The sequence below is a fragment of the Netta rufina genome (assembly GCF_964035555.1).
Source record: "Netta rufina genome assembly, chromosome: 1".
NCBI classification, from domain to species: Eukaryota; Metazoa; Chordata; class Aves; order Anseriformes; family Anatidae; genus Netta; species Netta rufina.
In genome coordinates, this window is record NC_140123.1 from 9,523,783 (window position 1) to 9,542,898 (window position 19,116).

Consider the following 19,116-nt stretch of genomic DNA (forward strand, 5'->3'; position numbering starts at 1 on the left):
ATAAAGCACCATGAATTTGCTTACATGGCATTTAATAGTTTGGAAACCAAGGATGTAAAAGCTTGCAGCCTGTCTCTGAGATTGACACTACTGGCATTATTCTTTCAGTAGCATGAGGAGACCTGTGAATTCTCCAGAAATACTCATTAACAGTCTCAGTCAAGAAATAAATCTAAAGAACAAGAGTTAAGTGTGGAGGAAGACTGTGAAGACACTGAAGATAGTACAATCAGTTTGGTAATGATGTGCTAATTTAAAGAAGACAGAGAATATACATTGCCAAATTATCTTTGTAATGCGATTCAAGAAATTCTTTCCGATTGTAACAAGTTTGTTGCTTGTGTTGACCGAAAACAAATTAGTCCTGTAGCCAGAAGCTTATTCTTATTCTAAGATTATTTCTACAACACATGAGAGAGTTTTAAAATAACATTAGGAAAATCACTTTAGCCATTAAAATATTCAGGACTTTGTCCTTACAATTCAGCATAGTACCTAAGCATGCTACCAGATCACTTGAACTGATAGGCAGTATTTATCTCACCTCACTTTGGTCTTCTGTAATATAGATTCATTATTTTTTCTACAACTCTGTTCATGCCAAGATGCAATGTCAAGATATAATTAAACAAACTACATTCCCTTTTCAAAAATCATAAGCTATAAGACACAGAACTTTGCTCTGTTGCAGCCCTATAAACTGCAGTCCTCTGGGGTTTTAATATCACAACTGTCCATGTAAATTAAGTTTTATGGGTTTGCTACTATTCCAAAGCCCTGCAGATTATCATCTTGCTGTGTGACCTTCTCCTGAACCTGTTAAAATAATCAGGATTTTGATATAAGTGGAAAAACAAAATAAGAAGTAGTTAGCTCTACATATTTTAGAGCTCTCCTTTTCCTCACTTTCATATCATTTCTGTGATTTTCATGGGGACATTGAAATGTCAGTCTTTCAATCTTGTCATTATTTTGGGGGGGATGGGGAGAGAGGAAGAAGGAGAAAGGGGAGTGGGGGGAAGACACAGGACACAGATGGATGCCACTATTAGTTTCCAGAGTATGAAATGAAAAATGCTCAAGTAGACCCTTAGATAGTAAGCAGTAGAATCTCCCCCCATACATACACACAGATACAAACACAAACACACATACACACACACACACATAAATATCAAATGTGGCAAGTGCAGATAGAAGTCCCTATGGTCATCAGGAGGCAGAAGCAGTTAGTACATCTTCATTTTACAGAACTGGGAACTTAAACTCACTTTACTGGTCAACAGAATAGCAAAGAAATTACTCCAACCTTCATCTAAGCCTACAGACCAGTTATACAAGAAAGCATGAACCTTTGATTTTTGGAATTAGCTTCTTGTTTATAATTAGGATGACAAAATTAATAAATTAAATCAGAAAACTTGTCTTCCAAAGCTAAGACTGTAAAAATGCCCTTCTATTGTAGTCCCATTAGTTTGACCATGTTGTTTAGGATTGTCATGAAAAAAAAAAGATTTTATTAATTTTACTTAACTTTTTCCTTAACTGAAATATAACATACAGCAAGAGTCATCCCTGATTATCCCTTTTAATGGACACACTGTAAAAGAACTCCAGAATTTCTGGGGAAAAAAAAAAAAAAAGAAAGAAAGAAAAAAAAGAAAAAAAAAAAGCCATTTTTATATCGGGGTTCCTTTTAATGGAGACAGAACACTGAGCCCAGTCTGGCAGACTCACTGTATCTTTCCTAAAAGCATTGAGCTGCTGTCAAATGCTTACCATCCAAGGCTAAGTTTGTATGGAGGAACTGATATTATTTATAAAACACTATCATGGGACATTGTAGATCTAGAGTTGGTTTCTAACAGTTCATAGCAGTTTTCTATGTGATCTTTGGTGTGTCATCTTTTTTTAGTTCACTTCATAACTCAGTGTCTGTAACTCCATAGAAGGAATTCATCTAGAGCTCTTCTTCTAGACTTCAATCATGATGATTTTAAAGGATGGCTTCTTAGGTTTTTTGTTTGCTTTTGTTCTGTTTGTTTGTTTGTTTTTATGTTTGTTTGTTTGTTTTCCCCATAAGAACATGCAAATTACACAGATTTATTAAAAAAAAAAAAAAGGGTTTTAATTCATTTTATATTTAAAAAAATATTTTTTGTAATAAATCCTAAATAGGTAACAATTGCAAACAATAACAAACAATAATGAAATAAAAGTTAATAAATTAAATACAGCATTCCAAAAGAGTTCAGAAACTGAATATATTCAAAACTTACAGACAATAGATATGCTGGAAATAAAAGAATGACTCAAAAAAATGTAGCAGAATAGTAAAAGTCTGTTTACACTTGTTATGCTACTATTTACTGTCTACTCCAAAGGATAGTATTGTAAAGCAAATATATTGACGAGTTTTTGACATTCAGATGCTCTAGAGATAGGAGGCATACATGGATATCCTGCTCTGATGAGTTCTCCTGTTCTACATGAGAACACAAAGTTGGAATCTCTGAACCTTCTTACGGTTATGGTTGCAGAAAGAACATGCAAAAGGTCTTTTAACATTTAGAGACCTAGTAATTGTGTTTTCTTGTTGCCTCTTCCCTAGACTTGTCACAGAAATAAATATATAAATAAACAAACAGGAAAAAAAGAAGACTTTTACTCAGAATGAGTACTGAGATGCAGACCTCAATATATTTTTTCCACGTGTACGAAAAAGCCATTTGTTCTGCAATAAAAGCTGTTTGATATGTTGCCTCAAAAGCACTACAAGAAAGCTGATAACATACTTCACCATTTTAGAGACAGCAAGGACCACGCATGCTCCATGCAGTTATCACCTAGGAAACAAATGATTGCATCTTATTTTTGGCATAAAGCTGTAGGTGTACGAAAGATCTGAAATGTGCTCCCACACAGTACTGAACTCATTCCTCATGATGCCAACAAGAGTAATGAGTGGAGCTGTTGGGAAGCACCTCCTAGCGGTAGCCAGAGAACCACCCACGGGTACTAGACATTATGTCAGGGCTCCTCACCGCATGCATTCCCCAAGAACACTGTGTTACGGCCTGCATAATGCAGAAGTCAGGCCAGGCAATCATAATAGGCTCTTTGGGCTGAAGATCTCCTAATAAAATCTGTGAGGCACCCAGAAGCAGCGTGCATCAAGATGTAAAAGCATTCAAATGGATTTTAATGAAACAATTAATTTAAGTGCTCTTCAGATCTTGATGTAAATTGCCTCTGCATCACAGCTTTACAGTGGGTTGCCTAATAAATTGATAGATTTTAAGGCCAGAAGGGACCATTACAATCATCTAACCTGACTGTTTGTATAGTACAGGTCAGAGAATCTCAGCTGGAAATTCTGTAAGTAAAGCCAGTAATTCTGGATTAAGCAAGAGCATCTATTCTTGAAAGCCTTCCAAATTTAATTTAAAGATTTTAAACAATATCCACCAAAAGTCCCAGATAAATAGAGTAATGAGACTTTATCATAACTCAGTGTTAGCATCTTATTTTTAATCTTTAGTTTCTAGATTTTTACCTAATGCATCATTTCATGCAAACAGCTTGCAATATAACTAACCTACCTGGAAATAACTTGATTATGAAGTCTTGTGCAGATCTGCCAATCACAAACTATGTATGTTTACCTTTCCCTCTTTTTTTTTTCTTTTCTTTTTTTTTTTTTTTTCTCTGCCTAAAGAGCCATCTCTATAACATTCTTAACAGAGACAAGTTTGCCCTCACTTTGGTTCTGTGGATCAGGTTTTACTACAGGGGGAAAGTCTGCAAAGCAGTATCAGGCATAAATTTATAGGGAAATGGTTACTTTACACTGTCTGTCCACACGGGCATGTTTAGCATAATAACAAAATGGTGATTAATTCCTCTTTCAGAAAGGAGTGAGCTCCTGCACTACTCATTCACAATATTCCTTATTTCACAGTGGCTTTCTTCCACAGAAAAGCCCACCATGCAAAACTATGTCTCAGCCTAACCTTAACAAAAATATGTGCCACCTCATAGCAGGAAAGATCACTTAGGATTTGTACCCAGAAAGAAAATAGAGTGACCCCTTCTAGAGAGCTGCACATTAAAATGGATGATGTTTTTATTGAATATAATAGAATAATAAAGATAGGTACCATTTAATAACATAGTCTGCCACCATTATAATTTGTAGAGTTCACTCCATCTGCATTGTGATGGTCCTTCCGCTAATAGGAAGATGAACTTTTTCTTTTTGTCTATACAGTGCCTGGCACAACAGGATATATGGTTAGGGATAAATGCATGTTGCTATAGCAGAAATAAAAAATGCTAACCATAGTTTACTTCATTGGGACTCAGTGTACACATATGGTCTGTCCATATGGAGCTGATTTCTTGATGAGTTCCTTTATGTGGAGAACCTTATGGGTTCATCGATAGAAAATGTGAACTTTTCAATAAGGGAAGTAAGTAGAGAAGCAAAAAGTAAAGCTGATGGCCAGAGGCCATAATGTTATTTTTCCTTTCAAATTTCACAAATTAAAAACAATGAAAAAATCAGCCACCCAGAAATTAAAGTCATGACTGCCTTGTTGATCATTAATTTTGGATACCACTTTGTGTCAAACAGTGTTAATGCTATAACCAAGACATATGCTAATAGAATTAATAGCTACAATAAATGATCCAGTGTGGGGAGGGCCACTTCTCTTTTTAAGCAAAATAATAGATAGCTCTATTCCAGCCTGATAATATTTCACAGCTTATAAACTACTGCTTGGTAGGCTGAGGTTAAAGCGAGCATCTAAAAATTCCATGTCCTGAGACATCTGCAAAATGGTTTCATCTTTGCAAAAGAGAAAGCACACAAATCGATGTTAATTACAACATTCATATTTCTGACATAGTCAAATGCCTTTGAAGCTTAATGATAACAACAAAGCTGAAATGAGCACAGGGAATGTAGCAAGATGGAGCTGAAACAAAGATCAAGTGATAGGAAAGCAGAATATTTCTGGCATCTAAACCACCACTTTGAAAGTCTCTGTCCATGGAAATAAGCTTGACCTCCCTCCAAAATGATTTTGCTCCTATTTTTGCAAACAACTCTCTTCAGAAAAGTTGTGCAGCTTTTCCTGCTGCTTCAGTGCCGGGTTTGTAGTGAAAGTGAAGTTATCACAAAGTAAAGATCAAAGACGATATTTTTACTTGGACAGTGATGACTTTTTATGAAAAGCTACAAGCTAAATAACTAGAGCTCTGTAGGTAGGTTTGAAGAGGTATAGATGTATATAATGGGTCACAGCTAAGATGTCTGCCTCTGCAGCCTTTATTAGAATTATTGTGTATTTCCATACATGCCTAAGTAAAGCAGACTCCAGAAATCCCATGCTAGGACTGCAGTTACTCCTATAATTAACGGTATTTGTTCATTTTCATTTTGACATTCTGTTGTCACTGTTTACAGCAAACTGTCCTAACCCCCTGCTTTTCTTGCAGTTTTCAAACTGCCTTAATGTAATTACGTTAAAATTGTGTTACAACTGAAAACAAGTCACACAATACTCTTTATTCCTGAGTCAGATTTTCTTCCTAATCCCTTGTTTGAAATGCACTCAGCAGAGTTATTCAGAAGCATCTGTCATTTACATTCATCTTTCAGGAACTATCACTTTTCAAGTAAAACAGCTTCAGAAGTGACCACCTAGTTCTCGCCCCTGGGCTGTTCAACACATACCTATATTCCACAGAGACGCTTGTATGGGATACTGTGAAACCGGAGTATGTGAAAGACAATACAAAGATGTCCACCTCTTGACAACCCTTATAATTAATATCTATCTATCTATCTATCTATCTATCTATCTATCTATCTATCTATCTATCTATTTATCTATCTATTAAGAGAGAAAAAAAGGGGAGAAGGATACCCGGTGTCTGACAGCACATTCTGACCAGCACCCACACACTGAAAGACTGTCATGCACAAGCACAGGAGATTTCATGGCAATCGGCATGTTTTTCATGTACATGTATGTGCGTTGTGATGAATGCAGAACTGCTCTGGTTTCATATTGAATTTCATAATTATAATATTTAATTTTTTGTTGACTTTTAGTAAGAGAGATGGATTGTAAAATGTCTCCTCTACAGTAGCCAGAGTCATAACATGTATTAAGTGAAATGATCTATTACACAGGCCATGGTACTATAAGACTGGAAGTGTCACTTTGTAATTAAAGTGTCAGAACAGCTGGGAAGATTTATAAGGATGATATAATGAAATTATTATTCTAAGGTTTGTCTGTTTCTTGTAAATTTTGTCTGCCACTGGCATGTGCATTAGCCATGTGATATTTATAGCATGGGCTTTCCAAGCATAGTTTCAGGGATTAATGTATGAAAAATTAATGTATAAATCTTTGAAAATCAGATTAGTAGGATACAATAATAAGAATATTGTCAAAATAAGAATAATGGCCTGGCTTCCCAATGTGTTAATTCTATTTTGTGGGGCTCTGAAGACATAGCACAGGTTTAAATGTGTTATGCCTTACACATAACACTGTTGGATCTAGCTGAGTGCAGATTCATTTTGCCCAAGGGAGTCCTCCTGTGGAGCACAAGCTAAAAGCATTGAGGATGTGGCAAAGCAGAGGGAAAGGTGAGTTCACAAATGGTGATACTTATTGCTCACAACGGTGCTTCAAAGCTGCACACATAAGTAAATATACATCACTTCTTTAAAGGATTTCAAGCTCTACTCTGAGACAATTCTTCATGCAGTTAACATGTTCAACATACATGTAAACATGGTGTTCTACTTATGTCACTACTACAACGTATTTCCAAATGCTTTTCAAGTGCTGAGTTTATTCTTCACAATTTATAAACACCATAAAAAAAGAACATAAACTAGTTAGTAAGATTCTGTTTCAGATCACGACTCTCTCATGTACATATCAACACAAGAGCTGGGTGTCTAACTTTCTTCCACTTCTGCCATGGATATGTAGGGCAGGAGGCAATTGTCTGCAGATAGGTATCTGCTAATATATGGAAAACAATGGCGTGTTTGAGACTGCACTGGTCTGGCAAAACAGCATGGGAGGTGAGGAAAGGATGTGACAGTACACCACTGGGATATCCTCAAGACTAGAAAGGCACTGGGTGCCTACAGTTCAGTGGTTGAATCTCTCCTAGTCAATGTGTCTGGTGGCACCCATGGAGAGATGAATAGATTCCTACAGACATATTCAGTTGTTCAGAAAAATGGCATCTGGAGCCATTTGAGAAGCCTTAGGCTATTTCACCAGGTTTCCAGCTGCTTTTTGCAGAAGGTGCCAACCTGCCTGGTGGCATATTCTTCTAACCCTCTCCATCTAAAATTGCTCAACTACATTCAAGGAACTAAATCCTTACCTTACCCATGACACCTCCATAGAGTTACCTGTATGCAGGTATCTAAATTCATGCATCTTAACTTGCAAAATAAATTGCATCTGTCAGATATCATTCTTGTTTTTCAAGAGGCCACACAAGCCCTTTAAATTCTAAAAACAAACATTGCAAGAAAATGTCAAAATAAATCTGTTTTAATTTGAAACTTAGCAATTTATGAAACATTTTGCACATGAGTTTGCTTGTGTGTTTGTTTGTTCTGAAGCCAGATTGTGTGTCTTCAGATCTCTGAACAAATCTTTAAAAGAAAGAAAGTCATTTTTTTCTTTGATAAATATAGATTTGGTCACTCCATACCAAACACAATTTCAGTTTGAATAACAGTGAAAAACATAAGAGGAAATTAAGACAGATCAAGATTCATGTTGAGTATTTTTAATAAAATATGTGGATTTTTCATTTTCAAATGGCATTGCAGGCAACCTTTCAATAAACTGAAATGTAGCAAAACAATTTTAGATGAATTGTGTTCAGCCCAAAATGTAATGAAAGGTTTGGGATTTTTGTGAGAAAAAATAATTTTATTTCTTTTTCTTTTGAACTACGATGAATTATTTTTTTTCCCAATGGGGGAAAGGGAGAATGAGGGGGGATGATTCCCTGCAAAGAGGGAAGAGAGGTGGAATACTACTGAAGATAACAGTAACTATTAATTATACTTATCCTCCAAAAAAGAGGATCCTCAGCCTTCTCTATATTGATGTATTTTTAATGAGCCTTTAAGTGAGCCCTCTTCCATTTTAATTGTTCTCATAAGTCTCTCCTCTATCCCAGCATAATATGTGAAAATGTGAAATAGCACTAAGCAAACTGATGCAAAAAATAAAAATAAAATAAAATATAAATAAAATAAGTAAATAAATAAATATTAATGGTTCCAGGCATAAAAAAGTGGTAATGTAGTTATTATTCTATTTCCTACATTCCCAAGAACTACACAGAAACTGCAAAATCAGTCTCAAAAATCCTGATTCATCCTTGTTGTTTTTTTTAAGATAATCTTTAGACATTTACTAGACATTGCTTTACACACTATAATATTTAATGAAAATTACCTTTTTCTTTCATTTACACAATTTTTATGAACAACATATTCCATATCTTAAAAGCTTTTTTACTTTCTCCAAATATTACCTCTTCCAATATAATTTTTACTAAATTTAAATTTGAAACCACTGTGACATATTTTTATTTTTGCCAAAAATACTTTTTTAAATATACGTTTTCAGTAACTGGAGAAATGTTTTGGTCTTTAAACATACCACAAAAGCTGATCAATAAAAGAAACAAACCCTCTGGATGATTGCATTTTATTGATTTATCAAAATACTAATTATTTTCCAAGTTTTTCAGGATTTTTTCTTCATCTTTAACAATTCAGTTTTTGTTTGTTTGTTTGTTTGTTTGTTTGTTTGTTTTTTAAACAGGCACAGTTTTTCTGTGGAGAAACAATTTGTACATTACAGATTATCTTGTATATCTACCTATTATAAGTGACATAGTACATATGCTAATGTTTAATGGTACACACACAGACACATATGTGCAAATGTAAATGTGCTACAGACTTCCTTTACAGTAAACAGAAAGAAACAGGTTCTTATAGCATGCAATACAGATCATGATGAAACCATCTGAAAAGGTCATACAGATTACAACTAAAATTGTCCTTATGTCCTTATGTGTCCTTACGTCCTAAAATTGTCCACTGATTATAAAACCTTGTAGTAACTTACTAAAATGTGTGCTTCTACAGTGCTAGCAATACATGGTATTTTTTTTAAATGAAAGTGATTTTAGCAAATAAATACTCCAAATTAAGGGTATTCAACATTATTAACCTTGGGGGGTGGGGGGGGGAGTTACTTATGCCTTGCCTTGTAATCATAATGGAGGGTGAGGAAGCTGAGGAATTAAAATGACATACTGGAAGAAGATTCCTATAGAGTTCAGTCTGAAAACCTACAGCTGTAGCTCTCAGCAAGGAAAAGACTTGAAATGAGTCCAGGCATGAATTTCAGCTTGGCACTCCCAAAGATATCCTCTTTGTTTGTTGTTTCCATAGTAATTTCATTCTGAAGTCAACATATCTATGTACTCTTTCCGTGAAAAATGGATATTTTAGTTTAAATCATTCTTCACATCTTCAGTAATATTCTTATAGATTTTTTTTTGTTTGTTTATATATATGATATCATTGAGCTTTTCTTTCTGTTTGCAAAAAATATACTGTTCATTAGAAGGAAAGGCTACTACCTCTTAATACTGTTTGTATTCCAAAATCTCGTCTAGAAACAAAATAAAGATTAAAGAACAAGTGATACTACAGGAATCTGTCTCCTCTGATTTGTCAGTACTTAAAAGTATATAGGCAACACAGCTTGCATTTAAAAGTGAGAGCATTTTTCTAGTCATTAAAAAGATGATTTGTATAAAATTGATGTAAACTGATCAGTATAGCTAAAAAAAAATGCACAGACAAGTTCATTTTTGTGATAGATGTCTTGGGCAACTCAATCAACAGCTCATTCAGGGTTGTTTTTATTTCTGTCACTTTTAAGAAATAGGAAAATGTTTCAGTGAAGCTGAATGGAAAACAGTTCCATAATGGTGGGCAGCACATGGCATCTTTTCTGGATTCAAGGACTGCTTGGGCTTGGTCTGGTGAAGTAATGCATGGTTTAATGCAAGGTTAAAATCACTCTTCTTGCATCAGATGTCTGTGTTTTGTTTGAAACAAAACAAAAAACACCACTGCTGCACAACAACAGCTGGGGGAGTGAGAAGTCAGAAGCAGCCTTGCAGACCTTGGTGGAGCTGGCTGTCCCCCTGTGGCCCATGGGTCCCACATGGAGCAGATCTCCACACAGCAGCCTGTGGAGGAGCCCACGGTGGAACAGGTGGATGTGGCCTGAAGGAGGCTGCAGCCCATGGAGAGCCCCCGCAGGAGCAGGCCCCGGGCTGGAGCTGCAGCCCATAGAGAGGAGCCCACGCAGGAGCAGGAGGTCTGGGGAGAGCTGCTGCCCACCCATGGGGGACCCATGCTGGAGCAGTTTGCTCCTGAAGAAAGGACCCCGTGGGACGGAGCCATGTGGGCGAAGTTCCTGAAGAGCTGCAGCCTGTAGGCAGCCCTCGCAGACTCAGTTCAGGAAGGACAGCATCTCCTTGTGCTTATCTGAACCCTTGAGCCCTTTTCATTCGATTTTCTCCCCCTTTCCCTTTGAGAAGGGGAAATGAGAGAGCAGATGTGGAAGAGCTCAGCTGCCCAGCTGGGTAAAACCAGCACTGAAATTTGAATAGTTAATATAAAACATCCAGTATGGGAAACATCTCACCAAATTTTGGATGTTTATAATGCAGATATTGTAGAGGTAAATAGCCTAAGATCCCATAATAAAAAATGGAATTTATAATAATGGTATAATAATTAAAGGTGGATGTGTATTTCATTTACATTATTTTAGGTATTTGCTTTATTTTATGATGAGGTAATTTAAATTCTAAAATATTCCTCAATTCTTTGTAATTTTGTTATTGTTATTAGTTTTGCTAAAAATTCCTAAACTTAAAAGAGGATTTGTGTGGCCTTGTGACATGTTGCTTCATCTCTCTTCACTTCAGTTTCTTTACCTTTAAATGAAGGCAAAATAACTATATGGTATGCTAATACATAAAATAAAATATATTTATACTTCTTAACCATTTCCAGTTCTCTGGGTGACATAAATTATTCAAGGCACTTACAGGAATGTGTTGATCACACCATGTATGAATGCATACAAGAACAGTTAAAAAATGTAGTGCACCAGCAGACTAGTTTGGTGATTATTAGCTTTTCCTTGTCATGTCCAAGTATATGAGCCTATTATTAATTTAGCTAATATAAACTTTGGCTCAAAAGAGAAGCATCTGGGGTAACAAGGCTCCATAGAAACTCATGGCTACGTACTTGTAGTATTGTAGACTGTCAGGAGTATATCAGGAATCTGTTCTCCCTTCTAGATTTTAGTTAGCACAAATTTATAGGAATTATCTGTGGCCCAATTCCAATGCAGCTAATTGGGACACCTTAGAGGTGCAACCTGATTTGATGTATCAGGGTGAAGGGACTAGTAGAGTTCAACCCCACGGTATTAAGGATGACGCAGGAACCAAAGGGTAAAATCCCATGGCTTAAGTTACAGAAAAGGTCAGACAAGGAGACATTATTGCCAATTTAGTCTTCAAAATGACAGAGTTCTGAGGTTTTCCCCATGGTATCAAACTGTTTCAGGCAGCAGTTTCACAACCCGTATAAATGATATAGATAACAAGAAGGAAGAAAACACAGTGAGAGCAAAAGTATTGTTCTATCACTTCACTGCTGTTACCATATATATTTTGCAGAAGTGGCAGTGTGTATGGGGCATGGGAATGTGTTGAGTGAAGGGAAGGAAGGATTTGCCTCTTCGCTTCCCTGATAAACTATACTGCAAGGTCTGTATGCTAAATACAGTTGCAGAACTGACATGCTTCTTTGCATGGATGAATTCTATCCACTAATCTTCTAACATGCAGGGTATGTGAGCAATAAAAAAAATAAAATAAAATAAAATAAAATAAAATAAAATAAAATAAAATAAAATAAAATAAAATAAAATAAAATAAAATAAAATAAAATAAAATAAAATAAAATAAAAGTAATCCATGCAAAACATCAGTAATCTGACTAGAAAGGCTCAAGTCTGAATTTTTCAAGCACTGAAAGAGAAAAAAAAAAGGAGCTTTGCCCCCATGAAACAACGATATTCCCAAAAGCAGAGGAGAACTAATGCTTACTTTTAGTTCTAGGAGATCCCAAAATATCAGACCTAGAAAATTTGAGACATCACTGCATATAGAAAAGCTAAAGGAAAATGTTTTTAGGGATTTCCGAGCTTTATATATTTTCCATAGTGGAATCTTATAGCAGAAATCTCGAAGGACCCTGAACCGAGGCTGTCTAGGCTTTTAAGCAACACGTGCAAAATAATCACTATAAAATATCCAAAAATATGGGCCCCTGAAGTAATAATTTTTACAAAATAGATTGAATTCCAACTCTCTCTTCACTGATGTTTGACCAATAGTGGTGTAAGTGGGGCAATTAAGATTAATTACATACATATTGTCAGTAATTTTCATGCTATGGCCCCACTTTTGGTACTCTTCTCATGGTGTTCTCATCATTCCTCAGTGGTGAAGATTTCTTTGTTTATGCTGAAAGGCATATGCATATTGCTTTGCAGTTTCCACATGTTTAAACGCATTTTTACTGACATAACATTAAATGTGTTTTTGTCCTTTGTGACTGGAAGACCAAGTTCAAAATAAATCTGACTCAACGCTAAATCAAACTAAAATTTACTAACATATGTGAAGCTTCTTCCAGCAGAATCTTCTTGGTGTCTGATACTGAATTTATTTTCAAAGTAAAATAATTCGTTTCTGTTGTCAGTTGAAATGTCTCTAAATGACTAGTTCTACATCAGTACAAACCACTAAAATTTAACTGTTACTGAAATACTATTCTTTTGTCATACTCCACCACTATATATCAGCTTGTTTTCCCCAACCACCTAGCAAACACAAGCAAAACATAGTACCTGTATGTTTAGAAAGTAGATAAATATTTCATGTAGGGAGATAAACACATTGTGTCTATTTTATCTAAGGACAGGAAAATTGGTGACAAAAAGATCCAGGCCATAAGCATGAGGATTTTGCTATGTTTTCTGTATTCTTGTAAACATATAAGGAATTATATAAAGTTCCCTTCAGAAATTCACTCTGAAGTCTTTACTTCTCTCACTTCCCAAGTGATCCGCTAAATCACTGCTTTCAGAACTCAGTCAGTCCTTTGCACTTACAGAAATTAGCCTTTTGATGCTACAAGGTTTTTTGATTAGCCACAAGGTTTTTTGATTAGCCACAAGACTTTTGATGGTCTTGACGGATTTGCCTTTTTGTCCAAACCATATTTTGACAAAAAGACTTTAACGTTTAGGCCAAGTCTATCACATGTGACTAGTCACAAAGGTTAGTTTAAACATTCTGGTTATAAGAATCTCTTACACATATATCAGAAATACTAAACATATTTTCTCTGAAATCTGTTTAATTTGTCTCAATTAATACCTTAGTACTTTGCACAACTGATGCATCCCTTGCTTCCCAAACTGTTTATTTTTGGTTTCTTCTACATGTATGTTCTCTGGCTTGAGGAGAAGAAAGGACTTCAAGAAACATACTTGGCCATTCATTTCTTCCAACTTTCTTTCTAGATAAATCTCCAAAGACCTGTAAGTGGTGCAAAGATAGTTATAATATCAGTCTGAATCACCTGGAAGAAATCTGTTTTGCTGGCAACAAAAACTATTTTTTTTTCATCCAGCTGTTTGCTTTTTATTCTGAAAAAATGAAAATAGGCCTACTTTTCATTTCTAAAAAAAAAAAAAAAAAAAAAAAAAAAAAAAAAACAAATTTTGTATATATTAATTATTCAAGGATCCTTGCTGTTGAATATGAAGGAGATACATGTTGTAATACGTGTTTCCTCAGAGGGATTGTGGAGTCCTTCAAGAGCCTCCCGGACATGGTCCTGGTTACCCTGCTCTGGGTATCCCTGCTTGAGCAGGGGTTGGAGAAGGTGGCCTCTAGAGGTCCCTTCCAACCTCAGCCATTCTGAGATTCTGCGAGACTTGTGTTGTAGTAGAGACCAGAAAAAAGGATGGTGAACTCTGTGCTAAACATAATGCCATCTTCAGTGGGGCAGTATTTAATTTGTATTTGTCATAGGAGTGGTCAAACCAAGGGATTGCATTGTCCAGTATCCTGCCCCTACTACGGGCTGTAGCCAGCAACACAACAATGCCTGAAGAGGCATTTCTCTGGGGTGATCTAGCATCCTCAGACAATTTAGAGCTCAAAGTCTTCTGGAGCCAGAGTTAGTGTCTTTGCACTGAACTTGGCTTCATAAATTTTTCTTCATGAATTTGCCTGGTCAGTTTTTCTACTTATGAATATTTTCATTAGCAAAGGATCTAGCAAATTAACTATAACTTACATGAAGAAAGATCTCTTTTTGCATTTTTTGAACATACTACCTCCTAACGGCAAAGAATGAGAAACATAAAAAGTCATTCCTAATTTACCTCTTTGTAACTCAAAACCATCAGCTATTATCAGAATCACTGAACGTTACTCTGAGGATTTTTTTTTCCCCAAACTACAAGACATTTTGTTCTTTATTCAGAAAGTTTGCAGCATGAGAAACTGAGTTTCCTATCTGCAATTTGCATTAAATTGAAATTGAATGTCAAGGTCTTATTTATATATTTATTTAGCTGTGGATTAATTAGTGAAGTTCTACAAAGAAAGTCAAATTCAGTACAATTTGATTCTTCATTAGTGATTATTTGGATGTCGGGTGGAAATCAGAGACTACATCTAATATTTGAGTCTTTTGTGTAGCTGGGCCTTTGAGTATTGTCAGACATTTATGGAAGGTTAATAAGATTTTTTTGAATTCTAAACAATGTATGTCTTTTTCCTTTATCTTCCATATGCTTTAGAGAGGTTTAAATTAATAGAAATGTGAGTGGAGCTATTATAATTGCCTACTTTATCATCTGCATTTTCTCTCTGCAGTGATCTGGGACTGAAGAACCACATGATCTTCTCCACTCTGCAGAGCATGGGAAGCAGATGTGGGCCATTCTCCTGCAGGCACGTTGGACTTGTAGGTCGGCTTGTTCTTGTCCATTGCATCTCAAGAGGCCTTTCCTTGAAAATCTTGCCATAATAAGCAGATATGCAGGTAGCAGGCTGGGAGGTTAGGGAACATTTATTTTCCACTGATTCTTATGGTGGCTCAAGTTTCCATGTCTGCTGTGTATTATAGTCTCAGACAGCCTGGTTTTATCTGATCTGGTCCTTCTACTGCAGTTACAAACATAAGGGGGGGGGGGGGGCAGGTAAAGCAAAAACTATGGACATTAAGAACCTATTCAAAATAAAAAGACGTGATGTTTAAGGAGTTCTGTGATGTACCTGAAGATTTAATCAGCCAAGGTGCTCTTAAAGCCCAAAGGAGATAAAGCTTATTACAGATTAGGACAGTATTCAAAGGAAAAAATCAGAGTGCAACAAATGAGATTAATTTCTTCTGTACATATTTTCTCCATTAAAACTAGCCACATTTAATCACATTTCCAGTACTTTTTATCTTTAAAAGATATTACATATATTATATATTATATGAAATAGTCCATTATCTTTTCCCATCCAAAAAGTTTGGATTTATACTGGCAAATCTCTGGAATACATTTTAAAATGGCTGTAGAACTTTCCTCATCATTTTTGAGTATTCAAAGGAACTTTTTTTTTTTTTTTTTTTTGTATGTCAAAAGGACCGATTTATAACCAACATGAAGTATGATTAAACATAAAATAAATAAATAAATATATGTGAACTAATCTGATGCATAGGTGGTCCCCCATCTATCTGCAAGCAATGGCAGGGCTTCATGGAATCCCAGCTGTGCTTGGCTCAAGAGGTTATATGAGGTGAACTCCGCCTCAGAGAGTCCCAGCTAGTTTGTACACACATACCTGTTCTGACTGATTCTCCCATTCCTTTCCCAAATTTAGTTTTTGACACTAAAGAACTGTTTGTCTTACTGCCAGGAGTATCTGAGACCTGCTCTTGTGCTAAATGTCACTCTTGTGTTTTTTTAATAAACCATTTGATTAACCTTTTTTTTTTTTTCTTCTTCTTTTTCTTTTTTTTTTTTTTTTCTTTTTCCCCAAAACATGCACACAAACAACAGACAGCTACTAGGAGTTTATTACTCTTTCCTGTCTCTGCAGAGCTGGATAAATGGAGCAGGACAAGCCTGTAAGAAGGGCCTAGAGGCATCCAGGAATAGAGTGGCACTTATTACACACAGCTCTTTCTGAAGAGGAGCCAAGCACGGTGGGCAACCCCAGAGGAAGGTCTGTTCATCTGTCCCACAAATACTGCCCCCACACACAGGTCAACCTGCAGAGAGGTAGGTTTATCAGAGAATACAGAAAAGGAGGAGTAAGATGATAGGTTATAACAGCAAAACTAAGATTCTGCAGCTGATGGAGACTCAGCAGTGGGGTACCTGCCACAAGGACTAAGAATGAAGTTTAGCAGAATGGGAGAGTTAAGTCTGAGAGCTCTCCAAGAGAGCAAAGTCTGGCCTTGTTTCTCCTCAAGCTGTTTCCACTGCTGGTTTTGCATGAGTTAGAGTGTTTGTCTGACCCCTCAGCAGGGCAGTTCCCCTTGGAAAATAAGCAGAACATTAACCCAGCAAAAAATATTGATAGTTTCCTGGCAGGCTGCTGAAAACTTTCTGTGCTTTCAGCCTCAGTGAGCTGTTAGATGAAACGGGGATTTCCTGAACCACCACACTATTATCCACCTAGTTAAACCTGGGCCCTAGCCTGCTATCAAGGCCAAATTCACGTATCAGCCAGAGTAGTAAAAAATTGTTCGGTGTTTTTCGTCTGAAAGCTCACTTACCAAAATTTCCACTCTTCCCAGCATGCTCCCAAAACACAGAAACCAGTCTGTCTTTCAGCTCTGAGCTGAAAGCAGAAGTATAAATGGAGTGTAACAAAATTATAGAAAATATTCAGAAATTCTTCAGCATCCCCCTTAGCTGCTGTCTTGTCATCAAGACTGATAGGTATCAGATAGGTTTTGCGTAGCCCGCAGGAAAGATCTAAATCATATAGATTGATAGGGTAGCAGCCACTTTAACGCTGTCCACAGGAAAACTGATCTTTGTCTTTTGCTACTGTTTCTATACCTTTATTGTTCTGATTACATTAACATCTCTTCTCCCTTGCTTTGGATAGCAGATCAGAGACTCCCTTTTTCATATTCCTACATATTTACTGTAATCCTCAGCCAATGTTTTCAGATCAGTGTGAATTCCTATTTTCTGGTGCACACTGTCTCTAGTGTTCCCAGTATCAGATCAAAATACCATGGGCACGTTAGAAAAGCACTGATACAGTAAAACTCATTGGTTCAATGTCGTTGAAATTTGTAGACTAACTTTGTGCCAGCAGGCTTTGTACCCAGTCAAGTATCATCTGTCCAAACATTTATGTTTCTTCTAGAACATGTATTTCTCTTCTTTGTATGTAATATAAAACCAGCATATAACTACAGCACTAGCTCCATCTTCTCTGTCTGATTTAGCAATGCTGAGACCGGGGATTCATGCACAGAGCAGGATATGTTGTTATCAGGAAGGGGGTTGATGTAATATTGCAGTGATTACTCTTATTAAAATTATGTGATAGCATAATTTTAGCCTGGGAAACCAACTACATCTGTGGATTCTTCTTCAGGAATTCAGGGCTAAGGCTGGCATGGGGTGGCAGGAGTCCTTGGAATTGCTGCACAAGCTAAGCTTAATCAAACTTTGTCTGCACTGAATTTCAGATTTGGGGCCTGTCATCCCACTCATGACTGAATATACCCACAGGTATGTCCGTCAGACCATCAGCTGTGCTGGCTGGATATTAGGCATGCTGCTTTTGAGTTAAAAGTTGATTATTTAGGGCATTCAGAACCATTTTCAGCCCACGGCTATGCTCCTTTCATACATCTGAATGGGTGTTTAAGCCTTATCTTCAAATATCATACCAAAAAGGGTGTGGAGATATTCGTCTTAGGCTAAAAAGCTTGTGGAATTTGTAGTCTGCTTCTCTTAATAAAGAGCTTTGATTCATAGGACTGAACTGAGCCAAATTCTTATTTTCTAATCAGAAACTTTATTTTTTCTCACCTAAATATTTTAATAAATAAATAAATAAAATAATTAAATAAATAAGATTATACGTAGAAAGTGAATATTTTCCTTTTCCTTGTGTAATGTTTAAATGCCTAGCTTTTTAATGGCTTTTAATGATAGTCAGGACTCTTCTTAAACTTATCTTACTCATTTATCAACAGTTAGAAGACAGACATTTAATTCTAGTTTTAACCACAAAGTAGTATCTATGACATATGCAAAGTCATCATCCTACATCCACCAATGTTTTGCTTCTTCTGGGGGCTAGAAGACAGATTTGGCTCACTGGCAAACCACCAGGAAGAATAATAGCTCCATCTGGCACATGGGACATGGGGCAAGGGGAAGAAAAAACAATGTTTTGTCCTTCAGCTACCTGAAATGCAAGTTCAGCAGGAGCTCAGGCAAACCTCTGAAACCGGGTGCCTTGTGCAGTACATAAGGATGCTGATGCTGAACAACAGCATGTAGCAGGTAAGGATCAGAGAACACAATTTAAGCTTATTGGTTTGTCAGACTGAATTTCCTGGCTGGCTAATAGGCTATCTTTCCTTCCATTTGTCAGTGCTCTCTCATTGTCAAAAGGTCCTTGTACTCATCCGTCTCAAATAGCCATGTATTATTTTACTATTTCTCTCTTTAGAGAAGTTTTTCTCTCCGCTGGAACTGAGCAGCACCAACTTTCTTTGCGTATCCAGCCCTTGTTTCTTAACAGTTTTATACCTGGCTTTTAAAATATTTACAATTAAAAGTGATTCTCCACTTTCCCAACTGAGGTTTCACTGTTTCCCTG